Here is a 15,496-nt window from a genome sequence, read left to right as displayed (position 1 = left end):
GCTGTAATTACAAATCACATTCTTGGTCTAGAATAGTTTCTCCCATTTTTGTGAGGTATCTCATGATAAGGTAAGATTTCATTTATCTCTACTTTAGAAATGAAGTAACTGAATTTTAGAATAATGAGGAGACTTAAATCAAGTTGTTCAGTTTGTTAAGATCTTTAGCAATAGGGAAAAAGTAAACTAAGGGTTTCCATCTCTGATGCAATGATTTTTAGGTAACCCATGCACCTTGGCTGAGAGTTTTGCTGTGATTGTTTAAAACGAACAGGAGGATTAGCACACATCCAGCTTGACTGATGGGTCCATTTTCACACCTAGGATACTAAAATCCCGACCTGACATCCTTGACTGAGTTGCAAAGTATTCTGATTATTTTCATCAACTAGCCATAGTCTCAGACCTCAGAAATCTGCATAAAGTAAAGTGGAAGCAGGTGTTCAAAACAAAAATATTCAAAATAATTATTGACTCACTGTCTGAATAATCAATACTATTTTTTAATTACTCAGTTCTCCATCTTAATTTATGTGAGTAGACATAGCCTTCAGCCTTTTTTAAAAAATTGTATATCGCTCATGTAATGAAATAAAGCCCTATAAAAGCTTTATGAGATTAAAGTGGAGCTCTGTAATTGATTTTGTGAGAAAGGATCTTGAAGGTTCGTGCCTTTTCACAGAAGATACCAACAGAACCTTGGTCTAAGATATCAGAAGAGAAGAAATGTTGAATATTGTGTTGGGGAGGAGTTGCAATAACCCCTGTGCAACCTCCTTACACTTTAGTGGGAATGAAATATCATTAGGCTTCAGCACTGAAAAGAGGTGATGTAAAATTGGGGAAAAAATAACAAATGGACTGATAAAACAAGCCAAAAATAACATATTTTACCAGGAGACCGAAGAGAGGGAGTGTTGTATTTCTGATCTCAGGTAACAAGCATCTATGTCTTGTTGCTTTTTCCCCAGTAGGCTGGTACATTTGCAATGAAGTTACTTTAAAATGTTATTCTCTTAAGAGGTGTCTTGTATTGACTAAGCCTGTGTTTACTGCTTGAGAGATCCAGGAATAAAGTGAAATTTCTCTTTAATCCTCAAGGTGAGTATGTGCAAAGGTGGTGCCACTTTTACTTAGGGAAAGAAATAATGGATTAAGCAAATTATGTTGTACACTGAACTAATATGTCGCAGGGGAAGGAGTTCAGAACTGTTTAGTGGAAGGAAAGAAAGTTTAGACATTGGGATCCCTTTGACTTTATTGTGAGTGAAGAGCTCCCTCTTTTTAATGGTTTAAATTATTTTAGCTCTTCTCTATCTATTCTTTAGGCATATGTGCCTTCAAAAAATGTTAGAATAAAATAATATTCATTTAAAATCTCCAAGCAGCTTATGTAAACTATCCTTGTAAAAAAGTCTGTGCATAGAGATTTTGCTTTATCTACTTGAAAGATTTGAAGTGACTTCTTCAGATACTTAATTAACTTTAAGAAAATAGTTTGGTTGTTAGGACACTTTAGCTCAGAATATTTTAGCTGAGAACTCATTTCTGACCCTGCCTAGGTGAGGACATGTAGAGCTATTTCACAAGACACAATATTCAAGTCAGACTATAGTTGCCAAAAGATAGAACATGAAATTTACTAAAATGTGCAATATGATGATGTTTGCATAAAATTTTGACGTTGTAGCATATTTTCCCAGAGTTGCACAATGAATTTTTGTGAAGGGAAAACTAAAAGCATTTTTCACCAATTCATATAAAGTCTTGAAATATGCATATATTACAATTAAAGCGAGCAATGAGGAGGTGACAAATAATACTTTTGTAAATAACTTGATGCATCTTAAAAGCAACTATTTGGAGACCAAAAGCAGAGACAAGTGCAAAATAATCACCACTGCCCTGGTTTCAAAATTTCTGAGATTTACTCATACAAAAAGCATGTGGTCTGCCTGAATGTTCTGTTGAAGTAAATGGAAAAAGGAAAGTTAACTAAACACAGAGAAATTTTAGCCATTTGGTGGTTATACATCATGGTTGGCACCATGCATGCTACCTGATTTTAGAAGAAGAAATTGATATAATGAACATTTTTTTAAAGTGGGATTTTAATTCAAGTTGTCATCACAAGCAGGTTTCACAGAACTGAAAGTTTAGGAAAAACAATGTATATTTCTTGGTTTGGACCCTCATGGTAGGTTGTTTGCTTATTTGTTATATGCAATGTGGCATTTACTGGTAACTTTAATATTTTACCTGTTTAAAAAACAAATAAAACATTCTAAAAGTCATACCTGTAAGCAATCAAGATCTTAGTTTGACAACCTATTTTTGTTTTACAAAAAGATGAGTGACATGTAGATAAATATAAATTTAGATTTTAGTAAACCTAATTTTATTTTTAAGGATCAAAACAATTCTCGACCAGCTGCACATCCCTTACTTGGCACTGAATTTTGTTATCGATTATTCCAAGGCACATGGTCTCCCTCGGCCTTCCTCTTTCATCAGCTTTTGCCCTGGAAATGTGGTTCCTTAAGCCACAGGGTGAGTACATGCAAGTCTGAGGACTCAGATGGCTTTTTAGGCACCCCCGCACACACACACAAAGTGGCACCTGGGTCCTTCAATTGCCAAGCTCTCTTTTCCCTTTTCCCTGTTTGAGTGACCAGAGGGGGCACTTGGCAGCCCTTGCCCTCTTTTGCCCTTTTGGATTGTTCTTCAGCAAGAAACATCTGCTACTGGGTCTGGCTTCTGCTGGCTCTGATGCAGGCTATTCCATGATGAGAGCTGCTCTAAAGTCATCTGATTGGGCTGATGCTAAGTCACCAGTGGAGAGGAAATGTGAGTTGATGCTTAAATTTGACTTGAAATCAATCCTACCAACTTGAGATATGACATCACTAAAAGGCACAGAAGTCGTCCTTCTTCAATGTTACTTTTCCTTTGGGTATTTATTATGTACATTCCAAGTCACACTACTATATTCTAGGCACTGTGCTGGGCACTTGTGGATATTATTCCTAATCCTCATAGAAATTATTCAAGTTAGGCATGTTTCTTCCTATTTTGAAGAAATGGCAGCAGTTAAGTGACTATTCAAGGACACACCATAAACAGAACTGGGTCTCAAACGTAGGACTTTCTGGCTCCATTAGCCCATGCTACCTCTGACTATTCATGTAGAGGCCATATTACTGCGACAGCATGCCTCTGTCCACCAACTCACAGCCAAAAAGGCACATGATATTCTCAGTGGCAAGAACATGCATGACTATTGCTAGCTCCCTCCATCCTAGTATTTTAATGCGTGACTTTTCCATTCTTTACAATAGATTCCTTCTGCTGCCATAGACAGGAAAGCATATATTTGTCATTGCCCCTTTCTGTGTTATTTATTCCATTTATCTCCCTCCTACTCTTTGTGCCACTATTAACATACAGTTTACATCCACATGTTTTATAAGCTCCACAAAATATTACTTTCTACTTTCAGCAGACAGATGTCTTTTAAAAAATCAAGATTAGAAAAAAGTGATCATATATAAAAAATAGATATTTATTAATATTTATATATTTATTTAACATTTATAATTAATATAGTTAATGGCTATATATGAACACACACACACACACATATATATGTGTATATATATATATATATATATATTTACTAATCCAAGGATTCTTCAGCCTTCCAGAGCAGTCTGTCTAATTTTTGTCTGCTATCATTTACTTTCAGCCTAAAGGACTCTTAGCATTTCTTTTTTTGCGGGCATATTCATTAAAAAACAAATCTCTTAAATTTTATTCATCTAAATAGCTTCATTTTGCCTTCATTTTTGATAAAAATTTTGCTGGTTGCAGCATCTGAGGTGGACATGTTTGTCTTTCAGCAATTTAAAATTGCTGTTCCATTGCTTTCTGACTTCCGTTGTGTCTGATGACAAGTTAGCCATAATTCACATCAACATTGTCCTGTATATAATGTGTTGCTTTTTTCTTCCTGCCTTTATGATGTTCTCTCTATCTTTGATTCTCAGGAGTTTGACTGTGGTGCGACGAGGTGTTGTTAGTCCGTGTGTTTTTGTTGTTACTTTTTATTTGTATTTTGAGAAAATTTACCAAATGACTAACTTTTTAAAATCTCACCACCTGTTCTATTTTTACATCATTCTCTATCTTGTTGTTTCTACTTCATGCCACATTTCCTAACATTACTTGCGTTTCCCACTTTATATCATCTCCTCTCATTAACCATATATCTTGGTCATACATTCCTTGGCTTTGATGCCTCTTAGCTGTGCTCCCTGTCTGGCAGATTTTACTTCCACACCATTCTGCAATCTGGGGACCCTCTTGCAATGAAGAGTTTGCAGATTAGTTGTACAAATTGTGAATAGTGGTGATACATGGCCACTTGTGTTTCTGAAGTTGAGCATGTGGTTTTCCTCTCAGACATTTTGAAGTACCACAGATAATTGCTTTATTAACTTGGCATTTATTAAACATTTTTTTATTTACTTAGTGTCTATTTTTTGCCAGGCAGAGGTACCCTGGAACACAAGGATGAGTGGTCAATCTCTTGGGAGTCTTGCATTTTATTTTCGAAAGACCAGGAAACAGACATTACAATCCAATGTTGTAAACTTTCCAAAAGAGTTAGAACAAAACAGTATGATAAGGAGCAACTTTCTTGTGACTGAGAATTCCACGTGGGAGTATATCATTTTCCAAAGAGATACCATTTTTACTAGGTATTGGAAAACTGAGTTGGAGTTCAGCAGATGGAGAAGTGGGGGAGGATTCAGAGGTAAAAGAAACAGAGTGTTAAAAGAGACAAAGACTTGGAAAATAATATTGTTTGACAAAATCAGTAGTTCCATGTGCTGACTGAATCCTGGGGTGACTTGGCTGGGCCTGGGAAGAGGCTCTGAGGTTTGTGTAAAAGATCTCATAGATGAAATAGACCATTTTCTCATAATCTCTTATCTCTGTTAACCTGAGCAGGTAAGGAAAACCTTTTAAAGAAGAATTACAGCAATGAATTTAGAAGAAAATATAAGATAAAGATAATATGCCATTTTCCAATCCCCAATGTAAAAATTTGCTTCAGACAAGGCTCATGAACCACTGGTCAAACTATTGGCTGAAAGATTGTGTAGGAATAATATATTTATATTGTGCCAAAGGATCAACCCACACATAATTCACCAATTATAAAAGCTAATATGTATCTTTACCATAAAGAGATATGGCACTCAACAGATCTTAACTAAGTGAAACTTGGTTAACCAACATTGCTTAACTAAGTGAAAAATGCTATCATCACTGGTGGTGGGAAAACCCTATATGGCCAATGTGAAATACACAATATAACTATAAAATATTCTTGCCAGAAATGTTTCATATGTTTAGTATCTAATTACATTTTTATTTTATTATTCTATTTTTTCTTTTTCATTTAAAAAATTTTCTTTTTGGTAAGGAAGATTGGTCCTGAGCTAACATCTGTGCCAGTCTTCCTCTGTTTGTATGTGGGACGTCACCACAGCATGGCTTGATGAGCAGTGTGTAGGTCTGTACCTGGGATCCAAACCTGTGAACCCTAGGCCCCTGAAGTGGAGCACATTAACTTAACAACTATGCCACCAGGCTGGCTCCTCTAATTACATTTTTAGATCTAGCTTTCAGTTTACAGAAGATGCAGGGGTAGAGGAACATTTAAGAGGAAATGATAAGACAAATTCAAAGCACAGAACATTCCACAAGAAAACTGGCTTGGATTCTTTAAAAAAGTCAATATCACTAAACATGGAGGCAGTCTATTCTAGATTAAAAGGACCTAAATGAACATAATGATTGAATGTGTTCATTGTGTGAGTCTTGATTTGGATTCCGGATTTAAAAAACAAAACATTTAGCTCTCTCTGTTCTCTGCCATGTGAGGATACAAGGAGAAGTCAGTAATCTGTTACCTGGAAGAGGGTTCTTGACAGAACTCAACTATGCTGGCACGCTGATCTCCAACTTCCAGACTCAGGCACTGTAATAAATAAATGTCTGTTGTTTATAAGCACAAACAAACAAAACCAAATCATTTATAAAAGAAATTTGGAGGACAGCTTATGAAAGTGGGTATTGACTTGATATTGGATATTATAGAATTATTGCTTATTTTTTAGGTGTGACAATGCTATTGTGGTTAAATAGAAGAATGTACTTATGAGGAGATGCTCAAAGAATCATTTGTGAATTAAATTTTCTATCTAAACTTATTTTCAAATGGTTCATCCAAAATAAAATATATTAATTGTTGAATCTAAGTGAAGGGGACATGGGTGTTCAATTGGTGTGGATTTCCTCTGCAGCAGTGTGGTTCTTTACCTCAAAAGGGAGGATTAGTTGCAGGCTATGTGCAATGGGCAAGGCATCCAGAGACAGGCTTCCCTTTAAATTTCGTGAATGTGAAGCTGGCAGGCAGGCCAAGGGGCCAAAGTAAAGAAGAATGTAGATGGTCTTGGGCATAGCTTCTTTTTTCAGTAGAGTTTAAGACATAAGTTCTAAATTAATCTGGGAGCCAGCTGCTCTACCATGGCCTTGGCAGGGATGACTCGTCTCTCCTCTATGTAGTCTTTCATCCTCCAGTAGGAGTTTCTGGGATTATATTCTCATGTAAGAGGTAGCATTCTAAGAGGGAAAACAGAAGCACACAAGACCCTTCAAGACTTAGGTTGAAGTGAGCACACCAGCCTTTCTAGCTTATTATTTTGGCCAAAGCAAATCACAAGACCAGACAAAATTAAAGGAGTAAAGAAATAGGCTTCACATCCTGATGGAAGCAGTAGCAAGGTCATATTGCAAGGGCTATGGATAAGAGGAAGATTGAAAAATTGGGGCCATTTTTAAAATCAATTTACCATACCATCTTCAAGAATTTCCTCAAATTTCCCTGCCTACTCTTGTCACTGTGCTAATTATTTACCTATTTTTCTCTTGGCTCCTAGGCAACCCTTTATAATCTTTTTTTTTAAATATTGGAGATGAGAATCTGAAACTAAATTTTCTGCATTGTATAGTCAGCTGGCTTCTTGTGAGATTCTGCAAATGGGGAGCGAAGGAAGGGGAGTGGAAGGCAGAGGAGGGAGAAGAATTTGCTTTCTGTTTTCAGCTCTGAGCATTCTCCTTCCAACAGGAACAATGGACAGCTGTAGACTCTAACTTCCACCTTTCTTTGACTCTTCCAAAACCAGCTATTCCCTGTTCCTTCAGAAGTACCAGCAGCAGTAAGCCATGCTCCCTTGGTGAGCAGAGCTTTGCTGAACCATGTTCACCTGCAAATAGCAAGCATGTGGGGGCTGGGGCTATTTCTTCTCTGGTCTTCTAGGTTTTGATAACTCTACCTCTTCTTTCTTTTTATAGTTTTAGCCCTAGGAGTTTTAAATGCTTCCTACAGTTACTAATATCTATGTTAGCTCAGAATCCCTTTAGCTCTTTCTGCCTTCCAACACCTGTATAACAAATTCCCTTCGTTCTCTATCACATAGCTCATATGGTTTCCATTTCTTGACATAAGCCTGACAGATACAGTCACTCTTTGTTGTTTTGCAGAATTTTAGTTTTATTTGCCTTTTGCATCTTTTTCAGTAATTTCTATAGCATTTTCAAAGGAGAAATAGATGCAAGTTCTCAGAGTACTGTCATCATCATCATCATCATCATCATCATTATTATTATTATTATTGTAGTAAGAGCATTTAACATGAGATCTACCCTCTTAAATTTTTAAGTGTACAATCTACCAATCTTACTTCTGGGTATGTATCCAAAAGAATTGAGATCAGCATCTCTAAGAGATATTTACACTCTCATGTTCATTGCAGAATCATTCACAATAGCTAAAACTTGGAAGCAAGCTAAGTGTCCATTGACAGATGAATGCATAAGCAAAACTGGTATACACATGCAATGAAATATTGTTCAGCCTTAAAAAGGAAGGAAATTCTGATATATGCTACAACATGAATGAACCTTGAGGATGTTATGCTAAGTGAAATAAGCTAGTCATGAAAAGACAAATACTGTAGGATTCCACTTATATGAGATACTTAGAGTAGCCAAACCATAGAGACAGAAAGTAGAATGGTGGTTGTTAGGGGCTGGGAGAAAGAGTTAATAGGGAGCTCCTGATTAATGGGTATAAAACTTCAGTTATTCATTTGGACAGTGGGGATACTAATAAAATAATACAATACTTTTCTCCTAGGGCTATTCTAAAGATTAAGTAAGATCCATGTTTTGGGAGCTTGTAAAGGGTGTGGCACATTGTAGGTGCTCAACAATGGCAGTGGCTACACTCACTCTTATTACTAATACTACTATTGGAGTAACTTCTGTGATTTTTATTATAGTTATCGCTGCTGTTATTACCATTGCTGCCATAGCAACCCCTTCCCACTCTCTAAATATATTCTGCTTGGTGTTTAAGGAAGTTAATTAGGGGGACGTGATAGGCTGAATAATGGCCCCCAAAGATATCTGCATCCTAATCCTAGGACTTTATGGATGTTACCTTATATAGCAAAAGGGACTTTGCAAATGTAATTAAGGATCTTAAAATAGAAAGATTATTTTGAATTACCCAGATGGATCCTAAATGTAATCACAAGTGCCCTTGCAAGAAGACAGAGTGATATTTTACACAGAAGGGTAGAAAGCAATGTGACCACAGAAGCAGAAATTGGACTGATGTGACTACAAGCCAAGGAATGCCAACAGCCACCAGAAGTTGGAAGAGGCAAAGAATGGATTCTGCCTTGTCAAAAAGAAACAGCCCTGCTATCACCTTGACTTTAGCTCAGTGAAACGCACTTTGGATTTCTGGCCTCTAGAACTGTAAGAAAATAAATTTGCATTGTTTTAGGTAGCAAGTTTGTAGTAATTTGTTACAGCAGCCATAGGAAACTAATATAGGGGATAAAAATGATAATTTGGGAGAATTAAATTATGGTTCCCTGAAACTTTAAGAACTTCTGTTATATTATTTATAACAGCAGTTTCAAATATGTTTTATCAGTGGTAATCCTTCTTAGTTGAAATATCACATAGAAAGTCTATATATAAGAAAGATAAGATTTTAAGCTTTTGTTGATTCAGAGACCACGTGCCACAACTAGAAGGACCCACAACTAAAAATACACAACTATGTACTAGGAGGCTTTGGGGAGAAAAAGGAAAAATAAAATCTTTAAAAAAAAATTTCCAAATGAAATATCTAGCAGGATATGGCATGCTTATTAGCTGGATAAACCATTGTCTAATAACTCCAAAATTGATAATTTAATAATGATTACACAATATAAAATTAAGAATAGAGACTTTTGTTACATATGTACCTTAAGATATGTGTTACTGCAACAATTTATATAAAAGATGTATCTCCCAAGATACCTCTTTTGGTAAACAGGCTAAACATATGTTTTAAAAAGTGAATAAAACAGCAAGATTATTCATATGGATTTCTTGTTACGATATGACCTTGCGTTATTGAGATGCAACTTAAATTCAATGCACAGATTTTACATATTCTCTTTTAAGAGTTTTGACAAATCTGTATTCATAGTTAACCCACACCCTTATCAAGGTATAGAACGTTCCTTCATTCCGCAATGTTTCCTCTGCCATATTCAGTGAATTCTAGTCCCTCCTTCTCCCTCAATATCAAAGGCAACTTGATGTGTATGACCATAGAGTTGTTTTACCTGATCTAGGCTTTTATGTAAATGAAATCATTTGCATTGGTCTATTTAGTACAACAAATTCTTTTTAATATGTATCTATGTTGTTTCATTTATAATAATTTACTCATTTTTCTTGCTGAGTAGTGTCCTGTTGTGAAAATGTACCACGATGTGTTTGCCCATTCTGTCAATAGACGTTTTTTACATAGTTTTTCCACTAAGTAGGAAATTGTCAATAACATGTCCCTAGTGGTTGAGGCAGCAGGTATTAATTTGCCTGAGAAGGGGCTTCAGTAACATGACTGCCAGAATGAGGGTGTTTTGCCCCAAGTTACCCATAACACTAAACTATGGAAATGGCAGAGTTGAGATTCAAGTGGGGACTAGACCAGAAAAGAAAATGACACATGATATCAAAGTGAAGAATACAGCCACTAATAAATAGGACAAGCCAGACATCTTCATCAGAGGCCAAAGAGCAAGAAGTCACCACTGGAAAGTGACAGCTTTAGAACCAGTGAAGGGTTAGTCCTGGACACATGCTGGCAACAGTCAATACTGTCTAGATTCTGGATTTTTCCTGTTCAGCATGGTTTATGGGGGAAGTGCAGCTGTTTATATGGTACCGACAATGGTCCATTTGCAATCAGAGAAAGTCGATATATATATATTTCTGATAGTAAAGTAAAAAAGAAAGCAGAGGGAACTTAGACATAGACTAGACATTGTCAGAAGCTGAAGGGACAGAGCAAGGTAGATAGTCAAAATGCCAGACAGGAAAGTCAACAAGCAAGAGTTACACAGAAATGGAGGAGCCGGTAGAAAAATAGATACAGTTCCAACATCAAGAAAACAATCATAGGACTAGCGAAACTTGTCTTCTGAGTATTATTTGCTTTTACTTCTCTCATTCTTATGAGCATTCCTCATTGAGCCTGTTGAGGACTTGTCTTTGTGAAACAGCAGTATCCACACTGGCCCCAAACTGACTAGAGCAGTACAAGAGAAAGTCTGGAGGACTAGGCAAGACCTGAGGGACATAAACTATTTCCCAAAGAGACCTTGGGCAAGCCACATATGATACTCAAGAAGTCTATTCATCTGATATGTTCTCAGTCTGGTATCTTGGGGGGGTCCAAGAATTAGTCTGTGGTCATCTGTTTTTGCTTTGACTCATATAGAGGCCTAGTATATGATCACCACTGACGTCTAGACCTGTTATATTCCCGCTTCTATAATCTACCCCTTTGGTCAAACTAACTTATGTACTCTTATCACCTAGGATCTTGAAGAAGAGCCCTTAGCAACAGGAAATACAAATAGGAAAAAATTAGAAATAGCTGCTTATATCCATTCACAACCTTTGTTGCAAGATATAGGATACCTACAGAATGAATGTTCTTCCTTGACATGGACGAGGTGGGTGATGAATGTAAAATTATTAACTCCTCTTTGAAAATGGTCACAGTTCCTGGGTTGTTGAAGTCAGTGACTTGTTCATGAAGAAAGATGAGGGGTCAAGTCTGGCATTAAAGCACCATCTGAATTAGCAGTGTATGTGCTCTTATGGTACCAGATAGAGACCAAGTTTCAGTCTTTAATTTCCTCTCTCTCTCCCATGATCATCATCCCACTTACTTCTTTTTTTCTATAAGTAGGATTCTGTTCAACACTGGTCCATTTCTCCTCACTTCACAAAAGTGAAGCTTCATTCCTATTTGTCTTATTTATGACTGAGGCTGACTCTTTATAACTGTGGATGTGATTTGTATTGGTTCAACTGCTTTATCTTGCTCAGAGTATTTTCTCTAAAACAAAAGAATAAGGATGGGTTTGATCTTTTTTTTATACAAAAGGTAAATGATTTCTAAACACTTTTAACATTCTTATCATCTTCTCTTCCCTTATCCAAAGGTAAGATAAAATTATTCTTGTAATAAATTCCTCTACAGAATCATATTTTACTTAAAGGCATTTTCCTCTCTGTAATACTATGATAGGCATTTATTTACTTACTAAAATAATGAACTTTTTTTTTTTTACTATTTATAACATAACAAATATATGCCAGACACTGCATATGTCACATATGTCTGCCCCTGAGAAACTTATAGATAAGGAAGCAGGACAAATACATGCACAGTTCATACTCTCATGGAGAGGACATTTTCCTCCAGAGTTGAGAAGTCCCCGTAAGGATGGGCACAACTGATTCCGCATACAACTGATATGAATAGAATGAAGCAGTGATTTCAATTAAGTAATTTTTTGATAAGTTGTCATCAAATTTTTATAGATGAGATACTAATAAAAGTAGTAACTAAAGACACATTTTTTTTTTTTACTGTCCATCAGCAAAAGAAAAGCAAAAGCAAGATTATATCTTAGGATTTTGATTTTAAACCATTGATTCATCAATGAGACTATATTCGTGAAGTGTATAATTTTGTCTCTTGTGCCATCCTACACCTCCAAACAGGATTCCAGTGCGTTAAAAAGTATGTTTAATTCTTCACTTCATAGCCATGACCAATTATTCTATATGGAGCATATTTCTCATGAAGAAATTTGCAGAGTTTTAACTTTATTGATCCAGGTATAATGCTCTTATTCCATGTTTCTAAAATTATACAAAAGATACTATGAAGAATATTCCCAGAATATTCTGGAAAAACTGAATCACTAAACCAATTTTTAGATCTTTTCATCTATCTATGTTTTCTGTATATAACTGAATAAACACTATCATTTTATTTTAAAGAAGTATTGAAACCGTTTTGTAATTCCCCATTTTAAATATCATATATTTATGATTTAGTATCAAGATAGAGTTTTTCCTACAAGTATTTGTGAATAGTACTGAGGAATAGAGATCAGTAATTTTTACCAAAATAAGAAAAGAATAGAATATATCCTATTATTTTTCTTTTCCCTAAATTAATTATGCATAGATTTGATGAGAACTATTGGTATATTTGATGTCACTATATCACTAGTGAGCATCAAACATTTGTTTTTCTTAAAGCCTCAAATTGCTTGATAAGTATAATAATTGTTTTTCATGTGCAGGACAGTCTAGCCTAAAAGCTAACTTGAAACAAAATTTTGTGTGTCATCTCTTTATTCTTTAGTACCTGAGACCTCTTCCCCCAGGGAACTTGTCTCTTTTGCCATTTAAGATGATTTCATGAAAGACAGACTCTCTCCTGCATGTGGAAGCAGTTAGTGAAATAGGACTGCTATGCCATTCTTAAGGTAAACATAGATTTTCCCATCTGTCTGTCACCTGACAGGGGAGCAACGGTTTTCCTCTATAAGGTCACCATGCATATTACTCTCAAAATAGTTCTTACATTCATGACATTATTTACCTGTTTATCCACCCGATATATCATAAGATCATTAGCATTATTTATTGTGTCTTGGTAGTGTTTAGCAGAGTACCTGCTATCTGGTAAGCACTCTAACTATTTGTTAAATTGAATTGACCTGTTTGCTCTTCCTGGATTTTTTTTTTTTTTTTCGTTTTTGTCCAACTGTTAAAATCCAAGTTGATTCTTGAGTCAGCTCAAAATCATCCTTCTCTATGGAAACTTCACTGATTCAGAATTCGTTCTTTCTTTTGTGCCATCCACTGTATACTAGGTTACTCTTACCCTGAAGACTACTCGTTGTGACTATTTGTTTACATGTCCATCTCTCCTAACAGACTGCGAGCTCCTTGAGGAGCGTCCTTCTCTGTCCCCTTCCCCTTCGAGAACAGGGTGAGCAGACACTGATTAAATCCGTTATTCAGTGCATCACTCGGTATTTGACAAATATTTCTTGAGCATTTACTATATGCCATGTATTTTTTTAGGTACTGTCAATTCAGTGGTGAACAAAATACATAAACCCCTGGCCATCATGGACCTTACATTCCTGTGCAGAAGTCAGATAATAAACAAATAAACAGGCAAAGTAATGTCAATAGAAGAAATAAAGATAGATGAGGAGGAGGAGGTATTTGGGTGGGGTGGTCATGGAAGGCCTCTCTAATCTGGTGACAGTTGATTAGTGATCTGACTACAGTAAGAAATCAAGCTTTGAGAACATCTGTTGATAGAGCGTTCCCTTTTGAGACAACAGCACACAGAGGCCAGAGAAAGCAGTGTGTTTGGTGTGCTATAAAAGATAGCGAGTGTATCTAGAATAGAGGAAGTGAGTAGAGGTCAGAGAAAAAAAACTGGGGCAAAATTTTTTAGATATAGTGAGGAATTTGGATTTTAAAATGTTCAGAGTAAGTAAAGGAATGAACAGTATATTTACATGAGTTTGTGACTATTACATAATGTGGCTATTTTTCAAATGTACTAGATTTAAGATTTTCTAATAAACATTGACCTCATTAAGGCAGTTATTTTGAAATGTAGGGAAATATTTCAATGATGTTCTCACTGCTGGAGACATTTTGGAAAGTATCTCTTATGTTAATGTCCTCAAGATCCCATGGTGCACTTTTTGAATATCTCAGATTGATGGAAAAAATCATGATTTGAAGTTGGACTTGGTTTTTGGAAACAGACATTAGCCATTGAGAGCCAAGTGTACTGAATAAAGTGGGTAAAAATTCAAGTAACATGGCTTTGACTCCAAAGAAAAGTAGTTCTTTAACGTAGTGGAGCTAAACGGGAATGTCTTTTTAACCGGCTCAAAAACAAATTTCAAAAGAAAATGCCCCCTCTTTAAAAAAATAAATAAGCAGTTGCTTTGAAGTTGAGAGAGTTCACTGTAAAATCTATGGTGCATTTGGTAAAGCAAAGTTGATGTTATTATTTAAAAAATCACAAATCCTATTGCCAGTAACTCCTTTAAAAATTAAATTATTAGGTAGGTGTGTATGATGCAGTGAGAGAACATATTATTGTTATTATAGCGCACTTTTTAATAGAGAAATAAACTGTTTTAATCAACCATTATCACAAGGGGAGAACTTGGGCACAAAAATCTTTTCTTTCCCACCGTCTTTGCCCTAACCTTAGATGTGAAAAGTGCAATTTTACTTTGAATTTAGTGTATGGTGATTTTAGGACTTAAATTATTAATGGACATTTTGCTATGTTTTTGAAACGTTTATATAAGATCAGAGAAAAGTTGCATTGGATGATGGGGAGCATTTTAAATGATAAAATTGCCTTTAAGATTTTTTTTCTCGTTGGAGAAGTCATAGCTCCCAGTTTTCTGAGCAAGGGCTGATTTCTCTTTCTGTATAAGTCAGTTCTTGCTTTTGGAATTTGATTTAAAAAGGAGGAATAAGGTTCCACATCCAGCATTAACTTTGCTGACAATGTGAACTGCCAGAGACAGTGAGCAGCTAAGGAAAGAATACTAAAATAACTCCCATTGGGTGAAAACAGAGTCTTCACTATCACTCTAAATGGCAATTCCTGTGTTGACGATATTTTTATATTATGAACGAATAGTTTTTAAAATTGCTCTTGCTGCTTAATATAAGTGGCTCTTAAGGAAGAGAAAAGATTTATATTTTAATTTTGTTTCACTTTCAAACACTCAAAACACAAACAAAAATTTACCCTTCCTCAGATGAGCCAGATTGGCCCTCAGCCTCTAAATTCACCAGCAAGTTCTTGATCATCAGTAATATGGATATACTAGATCATCTAACAAACCAAGGCTGTATCAAAACAAGAGTATTCTATGGTACTGGTGAAGGAAGTTTGTCATAAGTGGAGTGTTTGTACTACCATCTCTCT

The sequence above is a fragment of the Equus caballus genome, chromosome 23 (assembly GCF_041296265.1).
Source record: "Equus caballus isolate H_3958 breed thoroughbred chromosome 23, TB-T2T, whole genome shotgun sequence".
NCBI lineage: Eukaryota > Metazoa > Chordata > Mammalia > Perissodactyla > Equidae > Equus > Equus caballus.
The sequence above is the reverse complement of the archived record's forward strand: the minus strand, read 5'-3'. Positions refer to the sequence as shown.